This window comes from Dipodomys spectabilis, unplaced genomic scaffold (genome assembly GCF_019054845.1).
Source record: "Dipodomys spectabilis isolate Male_0828 unplaced genomic scaffold, ASM1905484v1 ptg000463l, whole genome shotgun sequence".
Taxonomy (NCBI): Eukaryota; Metazoa; Chordata; class Mammalia; order Rodentia; family Heteromyidae; genus Dipodomys; species Dipodomys spectabilis.
Window position 1 is genome coordinate 5,451,898 of NW_024871140.1, and position 11,735 is coordinate 5,463,632.

Below are 11,735 nucleotides of genomic sequence, written 5' to 3' on the forward strand. Positions count from 1 at the left end.
GTTATACTAATAATTAGCTTACCCAATTCACTTACATTCTTTTATTCTATTCCATTTACTTTCATAAAAACTGGGTTTTCATAAAATGATTCATAAAAAAGCAAATATGCAGAGTTGCAGGAAGATAGCAGAGGAAAAGCTGGAGACACAACAAGCTCTCGCATAGAAACCAGTTTCAGAGTTACAGTGAACAGTCCTAAGCCAGAGAATCATACCACATGTGCCTTCATGGACAGAGAATTAGGCCAGAGAGAGAAAATACAGGCAAGGAGACAGCCCTAAGCACTTGCCAGCATGGCTGTGGCAGTGGTGGCGGCGGCAATTGCAGCCACCATACCTGAATCACAGAGAGTCCGGGACGAAGTAGCCAGACAGGGCAGGCAAGCAGATTCCACTCAACACCAGCAAGAACCAACAAGGAGAAGACCAATTCATCCTGCAGTTCGCAGACCAGAGATGACCCAAGAACAAAGACTCGGCGTGAGTAGAAGCCTAAAGTCCTCACTCTTTCTCAGGGAACAGAGGAGGGAAGGCCACCCCTCCCCCACCTCCGTACCAGAGATCACCATCTTGGATACCGACAAAGCTCGGCGGAGCTGCTAGCTCCAACTCAGGCTTTGGAATAAATCTAGAGTCATCTAGCAGGTCACAAGAGCCTAAACTGACCTGCCAGGCTGAGCTCCACCCAGGGAAAAGTCATTCACCTCTGGCGCCAGCCCCAGGTGTGGCTTTCTCCACCAGGTAATCAGAGCCAGAAGCTGCCCCTCCCTTTAGCAGCCTCAAGGATCAATTGAAATTCAGTAAACAGAAACCCTGAGAGTGGCTCCAGGCTGGGCTCTGTGAGTTTCTCACAAACCAGCCCCCAGCAAAAGCTACTGTTTGCTGAAAGGCCTCAACTCTACTCAGAACCTAGCTTCATCACAGCATATCCAAACACGAGGAAAAAGCCATCTCCCGCTTTTGTGATACTCAAAACAGATTTCCCTCCCATTGAACTAACCTGGGAGGAGGATCACAGAGCATTTTTCTGCCTGTTCAAAGAAACTGACTTAAGTAACCAACCAAGCCACAGGAACACAAGCAGACCAGAGACTCCAACTAGAGGCTGGTTATGGACACAAGGAAGACCCAGGATTTTTCCCACCCCTCCCCAAAAAAATCAAAGAAATTTTTTTTTGTTGTAATATTTATAAAAAATTTTTTTTTCTAAAATTGTTTTTTAATCTTCAATTTTTACCTTTTTTGAAAAAAAATTGTTTTCTAGTAATCTTTCTTTTCCTCTTAGAATTTTATTTTAGGGGTATAAGTGTGTGTGCGTTTTTCTTTCTTTTTTTTGTTTTGTTATTTTGTTTTGTTTTTTGTGTAGCTCTACTGAACTTCTGAACTCTTTTCTTTCTTTCTTATCCTTTTCATTTGTTCTTCTCTTTCGTTCTTCTTTATGTGACTTAATTGCTGTTCTGCACATCTTCAGATAAATGGGTAGTCCATTATTAGACCTTATCCCCCATTGTGTACACACTTAATCCACAATTTATTACTCAATTCAAAACCTCTTAGAATTAAATTCCTCTATAGCAGTACTACCTCTTTATATCTATATAATATTTTAAGTATTTTTATATTTAAGTTTTTCACATCTCCTTTATATCCCTCCCCTTCTCTCATTATATTCATGTTCTTCTCTGAATAGTGTGTTACAATTACATGGGCAAGATAGTGAGTACATTTCTTATCTAGCATAGTAGCCTCCTCCTTTGTTTACCCTTCCCATCCATTCCCATCCTCTCTTCCCCCCACCCAATCCTCCCCCCTCCCAAATTGTAAAGTTCGTTTCGACATGACAACTTGTACTTCTTATTGTTGCAACAGGACAACCTGTATACTTATATAAACGACTTGTTTTTCCCCTTCCCCTCCACAAATTATACCAGCATCAAATACAGTGAAAGCAGGGGTTATACTGTGGGGAAGAGGCATACAAAGCAACAAAAAAATAATCTTAAAATTGCGTTAGAAACAAATGCATGAAGAAAAAAGAACATTTAAAATAGATACCTTAGGGTTCATTTTCCTAACATCACCTTATCTGACCTTTTCGGCTTAACTCATACATATACTAGATATTGCAAATAAGGGAAATCATGGGACCTATGTTTCTTTGGGCTTGGCTTACTGCACTTAATATAATTTTTCCAAGTCTTTCCGTTTCTTAACAAATGGGGCGATGTCATTCTTTCTGATGGAGGCATAGAATTCCATTGTGTATATATACCACATTTTCTTGATCCATTCATCTACTGAGGGGCATCTGAGTTGGTTCCAGACCTTAGCTATAGTAAATAATGCTGCAATAAACATAGTTGTGCTGGTAGCTTTAGTATGGTCTTGTTTGTAAACATTTGGGTAAATGCCCAAAAGTGGGACTACTGGGTCATAGGGGAGCTCTATATGGAGTCTTTTGAGGGACCTCCATACTAATTTCCAAAGTGGTTGAACAAGTTTACACTCCCACCAAAAATGAAGTAAGGTTCACTTCTGTCCACATCTGCTCCAGCATCTATTGTTATTAGAGTTCTTGATTTATGCCATTCTAAATGGGGTGAGGTGGCATTTCAATGTTTTGATTTGCATTTCTTTTATGGCTAGGGAGGTTGAGCATTTCTTCATGTTTCTATTGGCCATCCTTATTTCTTCTTCAGAGAAGTTTCTCTTTAAGTCATTAGACAACTTATTTATTGGGCAGTTGTTTCTTTGAGGATTTGTTTTGGGAGATTTAATTTTTTTGTATTCCAAGTATATTTTATATATGAGACCATTGTCCGTTGTATGGCTAGTGAAGATCTTCTCCCAATCTGTGGGCTTTCTATTGATCTTGCTAGCTATGTCCTTTGCCATGTAGAAGCTCTGCAACTTCATGCAATCCCATTTGTTCAACCTTTCTTTGATTTGTTGTGTTTCCGGGTGTCTATTAAGAAAATTTTGGCCTGCGCCAAGGAGAGCTGCAGTTTCTCCTATTCCATCCTGTAATGTTTTCAGAGTGTCTGCTTTGACTCTGAGGTCTTTGATCCATTTGGAGTTGATTCTTGTGCAGGGTGATATATAAGGATCTAGCTTTTGTTTTGTACAAGTAGATAAACAATTTTGTGAGCACCATTTACTGAAGAGGCTGTCTTTCTCCCATTCTATTTTTTTTAGCACCCTTATCAAAGATTAGATGGCTATAGGTCTGTAGGATAATTTTTGGGTTTTCAATTCTATTCCATTGGTCCTGAGGTCTGTTCTTGTGCCAGTACCAAACTGTTTTGATTACTATGGCTTTCTAGAAGAGTTAGAAATTTGGTATTGATATTCCTCCAGCAGGGATCGTTCCGTTGAGTAGCGTTTTTGGTATTCGGAGTCTTTTCTTTTTCCATATGAATTTTTGAATTGCCTGTTCTATTTCCTTGAAGAATGAGGTTGGAATTTTGATAGGTATCGCATTGAATTAGTAGATAGCCTTGGGAAGTATTGCCATTTTCCAGATATTGATCTTTCCAATCCAGGAGCATGGGAGTTTTTCCCATTTTCTAAGTTCTGTGTTGATTTCCTTTTTCAAGTTTTTAAAGTTTTCATCATAGAAGTCCTTCACTTCTTTGGTTTAGTTAATTCCTAGGTATTTTATTTATTGTGGGGCTATTAAAAATGGAGTTGCTTTCCTAAATTCATCCCCACTATTCTCATTGTTGGCATACAGAAAAGCCATTGATTTTTGAAGGTTAATTTTACACCCTGCCACTTTGCCAAAGTTTTGAATCAGCTTGAGTAATTTGGGAGTGGAGTCTGTGGGATTCTTTAAATACAAGATCATGTCATCTGCAAAGAGGCATAGTTTTATTTCTTCTTTCCCTGTTTGGATCCCCTTTATGTCTGCATCTTGTCTTATTGCTGTAGCTAGGCATTCTAATACTAGGTTGAAGAGAAGTTGGGAGAGTGGACATCCTTGTCTTGTTCCTGAATTAAGAGGAAATGGCTTTAGGTTTTCACCATTAAGTATAATGCTGGCTGTAGGTTTGTCATATACACCCTTTATTGTATTGAGGAATGTTCCATGGATTCCTAATTTTTCCAAAACCTTCATCATAAAGGGGTGTTGGATCTTGTCGAATGCTTTTTCTGCATCTATTGAGATAACCATGTGGTTCTTATCCTTGCTCCTGTTGATGTGATGAATACTATTAATTGATTTGCATATATTGAACTAGCTTTGCATCCCTGAAATGAATCCTGTTTGATCGTGGTGTATGATTTTTTGGATGAATTGTTGAAGTCGATTGGCCAAAATTTTGTTGAGAAGTTTTGCATCAATGTTCATCAAAGAAATGGTTCTATAGTTCTCTTTCTTTGATGAGTCCCTGCCTGGTTTTGGGATAAGGATTATGATGGCTTCATAGAATGTGTTCGGTAGTGAACTTTCTCTTTCAATTTCATTGAAGAGTTGGATGAGTATTGGTGTGAGCTCTGCTTTAAAGGCCTTGTAGAATTCCGCTGTAAAAACATCTGGTCCTGGACTTTTCTTAGCTGGGAGGCCTCTTATTGCTGTTTCTATTTCAATGCTTGGTATGGGCCTGTTAAACTGGTGTAACTCATCTTGGTTTAGTTTTGGCATGTCAATATTTGCTAGGAATAGGTCCATTTCTGCCAAGTTCTCAAACTTATTAGCCTAAAGTTTTGAGAATTATTCCCTTAAAATGTTCTGAATCTTGGCTGATTCCGTGGTGTTGTTTCCATTCTCATCTCTGAGTTTATTTATTTGGGTGTGTTCTCTTCTTTTTCTGATAAGATTTGCTAAGGATCTGTCAATTTTGTTAACTTTTTCAAAGCACCAACTCTTCATTTTCTTGATTCTTTCTATAATTTTTTGGATTCTAATTCATTTAATTGTGATATAATTTTAATTATTTCTTTCAGTCTACTGGATTGGGGTTTATCTTGCTCCTCATTTTCAAAGAGGTTCAGATGTCTCATTAAATTGTTGGTTTCAGATCTCTCCAATTTGTTGATGTAGGTACTGAGAGCTATAAACTTGCCTCTGAGTACTGCCTTGGCTGTGTCCCAGAGGAGCTGGTAATTTATGTGCTCATTTTTGTTGAATAGCATGAACATTGGAATTTCCTTTCTAATCTCTTCCTTGACCCACTGGAGATTCATCAGTGTGTTGTTCAGCCTCCATGTGTCTCCGGTCTTTGTTGGTGGCTTTTGGGGTTGAGTTCTAATTTTATTCCCTTGTGGTCAGAGAAAATGCAAGGTATAACTTCAATGTTTCTGAATTTGGACAAGTTTCCTTTGTGGCCTAAAATGTGGTATATTTTAGAAAATGTTCCTTGTGCTGCTGATGAAAACGTGTATTCTGATGCTGTTGGGTGAAATATTCGGTAGATGTCTGTTAAATATAGTTGATCTATGCAGTTGTTTAGATATGCGGTTTCTCTGTTGAGATTTGCCGAGTTGATCTATCTAGTGGGGAGAGTGGTGTGTTAAAATCCCCAACAATAAATGTCTTTGGATACGTGGGATTTGAGGGAAAGTAGTGTTTCATGGATAAATTTGGGTGCTCCGTTTTTTTGCGAATAGATATGTAGAATTGTAATATCCTCCTGAAGGAGAGATCCCTTAATTAGTATGTAGCGACCTTCTTTAGCTCTTCTCACGAATTTTAATTTGAAGTCTATTTTATGTGCTATAAGGATTGCCACTCCCGCCTTTTTATGGGGGCCGTTTGCTTGGAAAATTTTGTTCCAGCCTTTAACATTGAAAATGTGTTTGTTTTTAGGGGTAAGATGTGACTCCTGAAGGCAGCAGATAGAAGGATCTTGTTTTTTAATCCAACAAGACAGTCAATATCACTTAATTGGAGAGTGAAGACCGTTAATGTTAAGAGATAGACTGAGAGGTATTGGGGAGTTCCTGCCATGTTATCCACCTTCTTGGGGATGGCAAAAACTGGGTTCTTCCTATGGTTCTTGGATTCTCAGTTTAGGTGCAGTTTCTTGGCCTTTATTTTGGTCTTGTTGGTTTTCTATGTGTAGGACGTCTTTAAGAATCTTTTGTAGGGCTGGTTTTGTGGAGATGTATTGTTTCAAATTTTCTTTGTTATGGAAGGTTTTTAGTTGGCCTTCAATTATGAAGGAGAGTTTAGCTGGCTACAGTATTCTTGGTTGATAGTTGTTTGTAGTGCATGGCATACATCATTGCAGGCTCTTCTTGCTTTGATTGTCTCTGCTGAGAAATCTGAGGTGATTCTGATTGATTTCCCTTCATAGGTGATTAATCTTTTCTCCTTGACAGCTTTAAGGATCTTTTCCTTGTTCTGAATTGATCCTGTGTGGATTATAATGTGATGGTTGGATGTCCTATTCTGGTCTGTTCTATTTGGAGTTCTAAAAGCTTCTTGTACTTGAATAGGCCTATCTTTTTGCATGTTTGAGAAGTTCTCTGCTAGAATCCTGCTAAACAAGTTTCCTATACCATTAACTTCTGTTTCTATGTCCTCCTCTACACCCATTATCCTTAGATTAGGCCTTCTGATGGTGTCTTCCAAGTGTTGGATAGAACTCTCATATTTCTTGGACTTGTCTTGGTTGGTTGTATGTTCTTTCTCTATAATGCCCAGGCTGTCTTCAGTCCCCAAGTTTCGATCTTCTTTATGGTCTAACCTGCTGTCGATACTTTCTACTTTGTTTTTTTTTATTTCTGTTCCTTCTAGTTGGTCAGCTTTGATGGCTTCAAATTCTTTGTTGCTTTGTTTTACATCTTGTATGAAATTCTTTACTTCCTTAATTTGGTGTTCAGTGTTTATTCTCAAATCACTTAGTTGATTGGTTATGGTTTCCTTGGACTCCCATTCCTTCTGTTGGGTTCCATTCAGCATTCCCTTGGTGGTCTCCCTGACTTCCATCAACTCTTTGTTAATGGATTCCATGAATGCCTTTAGTGATCTTTGTGTATTCTCTTCCAGCTCTCTCAATTCCTGTATTACTCTTTGCTTAGATTCCTCATGTTCATGCCATTCCTGTAGTTCTCTTTGAGTGTTCTCAGCCTGCTCATGCCATTCCTGCCTTTCTCTTTGTGTATTCTCAAGCTGCTCACGCAAATCCTGTATCAGTTTTTGAGTAGCTTCCTCACGCTCATGATATTCCTGTATAAACTTTTGGATTGCCTCATCTCTCTCCCTATCATGCTCATAAAGTGTCCTTTGTATGTTTTCAATCTTTTCATTTATCATGTTTGCCAGCACTATTTGTAGAGCTATTTAGGAACTCTCCTCTGGATTATTCATTATCTGTTCTGTCCCCTGATTATCATGAGTGGGAGTTGAGATACCGGACTTGCCATTTTTCTTGTGTTTTTTCTGGCTTACTGTGCCCATTTGTGATGAAATTAACACCAGTTTTGTGCTAGAACACTACCTTAAGGCAAGCATCAACCAAAGTCTGTATTTGCACAGTCAATAGTCTACAGATATAATTTAGTTCATCAGATACATCTATTCAAGATCAAACAACTGTATATTAATGTGCTACGAACCCCTTAGAAGAATTTGGTAAACCACAAATTATTAGGTTTAGGAAGAGATGTGGGTAAAATATAGGAATAGAGTGATGTGGGAAGGCACAGGGAGTGTTAACTATGTCCTAATCTCAAAGCAGGAAATAGGTTGGATAGGATGAAAGTAGAGAGAGAGAAAAAAAGAAGAAAGGGAAAGGCAACAAAAAGAGACCAGAAAAAAATAGAAAGGTAAAAATTAAAACTATTTTTCAGATTGAAAAACAATCTATCCAGAGAAGAACATGAATATATTGAGAGAAGGGGAGGGATATAAAGGAGATGTGAAAAACTTAAAAATAAAAATACTTAAAATATTATATAGGTATAAAGAGGTAGTACTACTATTAAGGAATTTAAGTCTAAGAGGTTTTGAATTGAGTAATAAATTTGTCTATTAAGTGTGCACACAATGGGGAATAAGGTCTCATAATCCACTACGGGGTTATTTGAGGATATGCAGAACAGCAAATAAGTCACATAAAAAAGAACGAAAGAGAAGAACAGGAAAAAAAGGATAAGAAAGAAAGAAAAAAGATCAGAAGTTCAGTAGAAGTAAACAAAAAACAAAACTAAACAAAAAAATAACAAAAACAAAAACAAAAAGAAAGAAAAACACACAAACTTATACCCCTACAATAAAATTCTAAGAGAAAAAAAATTACTGGAAAAAAATTTTTTTCAAAAAAGGTAAAAATTAAAGATTAAAAAAAATTTTTAGAAAAAAAAATTTTTTTAAAAGGTACAAAAAAATTGTTTATTTTTGGGGGAGGGGTGGGAAAAATCCTGTATCTCCCTTGTGTCTGTAACCAGACTCTTGTTGGAGTCTGGTCTGCTTGTGTTCCTGTGGCTTGTTTGGTTATTTAAGTCAGTTTCTTTGAATAGGCAGAAAAATGCTCTGCTTTCCCCAATGTTTTGCGATCCTCCTCCCAGGTTAGTTCAATGGGAGGGAGATCTGCTTTGAGTATCACAAAAGCGGGAGATGGCTTTTTCCTCGAGTTTGGAGATGCTGTGATGAGGCTAGGTTCTGAGTAGAGTTGAGGCCTTTCAGCAAACAGTAGCTTTTGCTGGGGGCTGGTTTGTGAGAAACTCACAGAGCCCAGCCTGGAGCCACTCTCAGGGTTTCTGTTTACTGAATTTCAATTGATCGTCCAGGCTGCTAAAGGGAGGGGCAGCCTCTGGCTCTGATTACCCAGTGGAGAAAGCCACTCCTGGGGCTCGCGCCCGAGGTGGGTGACTTTTCCCTGGGTGGAGCTCAGCCTGGCAGGTCAGTTTAGGCTCTTGTGACCTGCTAGATTACTCTAGATTTATTCCAAGGCCTGAGTTGGAGCTAGCAGCTCCGCCAAGCTTTGTTGGTATCCAAGATGGTGATTTCCGGTACCGAAGGGGAGGGAGGGATGGCCTTCCCTACTCTGTTCCCTGAGAAGGAGTGAGGATGTTAGGCTTCTACTCATGCCAAATCTTGGTTCCTGGGTCGTCCCTGGTCTCTGAACTGCAAGATGAATTTTTCTTCTCCTTGTTGGTTCTTGCTGGTGTTGAGTGGAATCTGCTTGCCTGACGTGTCTGGTTCCTTTGTCCCGGACTCTCTGTGATTCAGTATGGCGGCTGTAGTCGCTGCCACCACCGCTGCCGCCGCCGCAGCGGCTGCTGGCAAGTGCTCAGAGCTGTGTCCTTGGCTGTGTTTTCTCTCTCTGGTCTAATCCTCTGTCCGTGAAGGCACACTTGGTGTGATTCTCTGGTGTAGGACTGTTCACTGTAACTCTAAAACTGCTTTCTATGCCAGAGCTTGTTTAGCTTCCAGCTTCTGCTCCGCCATCTTCCTGAACTCCCATCTTTTAAAAAAAATAATACTTTGTTTGCTCTATTAATTGATCAGAGGAATGGATTTTGTGGCAAGCTAGGTCATTACACATCTGTCTCTCTCTTTGTCTCTCCCTTTCTTGGTTCTCATAGATAATATGATTGCTCCATAATTATCCTAATTTATTTTGCTTTTATATTTTTGGTTGCTGCATTTCACTTTTTGCTCTGCCATTTCCCAAATCATTTATATAGAAGGCATTATTTCCTATTTTCTCATTCCTAGAATAAGCTGCACATGAAGACATCACTTGTCCTCATTTTCAGTCTGTACATTTGAATACGGAATAACATCTTTCCTCTGCTCTCCATCAATTCCCTACTCTCCAGTTAGAATAATTTCGAATAGTAAAATTGGAAAAAGAGAAATGGTGAATCAACAGATGAAGAAAATTCACTGGATATTTCTGACGAGTTCAACCAATGTGAACTATTAGGGAAATACATGGACACCTCATTCCCACTGGCACTCAAAGTCTCTGGTTAGGCAATTCTTAAGAATATGAGGAACAAGATAAAAAAGTAAGGAAAGATATCAATTGCAAGAAAAAAAGTGGAGAAGGATCCAAGCAAATTTCTTCATTGGGCTGCCAAAAATATTAGGCTTACTACAGTACAGAGATTTCTTTCCCAAAAGGCCATTCATGTGAATAGTAGGGATGCCTATGAGTATACCCCTCCTCATCGAGAAGCCTACACTGGACACTTAGACATTGTCAGTGAGTTGGTGTCTCAAGCGGCACATGCAATAACTGTAGATGACTGGACACCCCTGCACAGTGCATATATGTGGAATAATATCAGCGTGGCTTCTTTCTTACTTCATCATGATACAGAAACCAATGCCCAAACTGAAGACCCCCTTACATCTTGCTGCTGAGAATTGAGATAGCAAAGATATGCTGGATCTCCTTTTGTTGAACCATTATATAAAAACCAGGCCTGAAGTACAACATAGAAGAAACTGCATTTGATATTGCCAAAAGTATAAATATGTATCACTACCTCTATGAAGTTGTGGAAGGCTGTACAAATTGTTCACCTAAGTCCTAATGGTCGGCTTATGTTTCTTAAATTTCAAAAATGCAAGTACATCTTTTGTGTCCCTACAAAATATTTTCACAATCCAAATAAGAGCAATATCTTTTTTTTTTTTTTTGGTCGGTCATAGGGCTTGAACTCTGGGCCTGGGAGCTATCCCTGTGCTCTTCAGCTCAAGGTGAGAGCTCTACCAATTGAGCCACAGCTCCACTTCCAGTTTTCTAGTGGTTTATTGAAGAGTACCACAGACTTTCCTTCCCAGGCTGGATTTGAACCATGATCCTCAGATCTCAGCCTCCTGTGTAGCTAGGATTATAGGCATGAGAGACCAGTGCCCGGCAACACCAATATTTTACTGTAAAAATTCATGGATTCTGCGGAATTCTTCCAAGTGAATTGCCTGCATTGGATGTCAAAATGTACTCAGTAGTTTTTTGTATACATGTATAATGATTTCTTCAGAGTTTGTGATTTTTAATCAGAAATAATTTTAACTTACCTGTTGAAATGAGTAGTACAGAAGCTAAAATATTTCTGGTGCTTGTCTGAAAAAGTATATTTTAAAATATTCTATATTCTATGTTTGCATAATGTTCATAATTTATTTTATTTTCTCTTAGATATACTTCGTATTCTACATTATTTAATAATATATAGGTTCTTTAATGTGTCCTTTCCGATTACATTCCATATAGAAACAGTTTGATTCCTTTTTTTTTCTAGGTCTTAATATTATTTTTCTTTGGGATAAAATGACAATGTTGTCTAATTTGAAAAGTTTTGTAAAGTTTATGCTATGTAGATGCCTTTCTGTGGTGAAGATTTAATATACTGATGTCAAACTAAATTTAATTATGTGAATTACGTGTATTGTTATACTTGTAATTTTGTAATCAACTTTTTAATAACTGTTTTTCATTTCTTGCATCTGAAGAATGAAAAATATGGAATATTATTCAAATTTTCATATTATCCTTGTGCAAGTGCCATGTTAATCTCTGCATTTTAATTTCAGTATACGTGCTGCTGAAGCATGTAGTATCCTCTAAATTTAAGTAGTTAATGATGCAATCTTTATTCAGGCTTATATCTATGGGTGCCTACTAGTAACAAGTAAACCTTATTGTTCCTAACAATGCTATCGATCTTATTTCCTTAAAATTCTGTGAATAGTGGAAAAAATTATATTGATCAATCTATTGCTCACATTTGCAAATTTTTTTGTCAATGACTATCTTAAGTCTTTTGATTGG

The 11,735-nt window shown here is 38.1% G+C and overlaps 1 pseudogene; it reads right to left on the reverse strand.

Moving 5' to 3' along the window:
- Positions 1–11,420: 11,420 nt before the first annotated feature.
- Positions 11,421–11,517, reverse strand: LOC122098203 (annotated as a pseudogene).
- Positions 11,518–11,735: the final 218 nt, after the last annotated feature.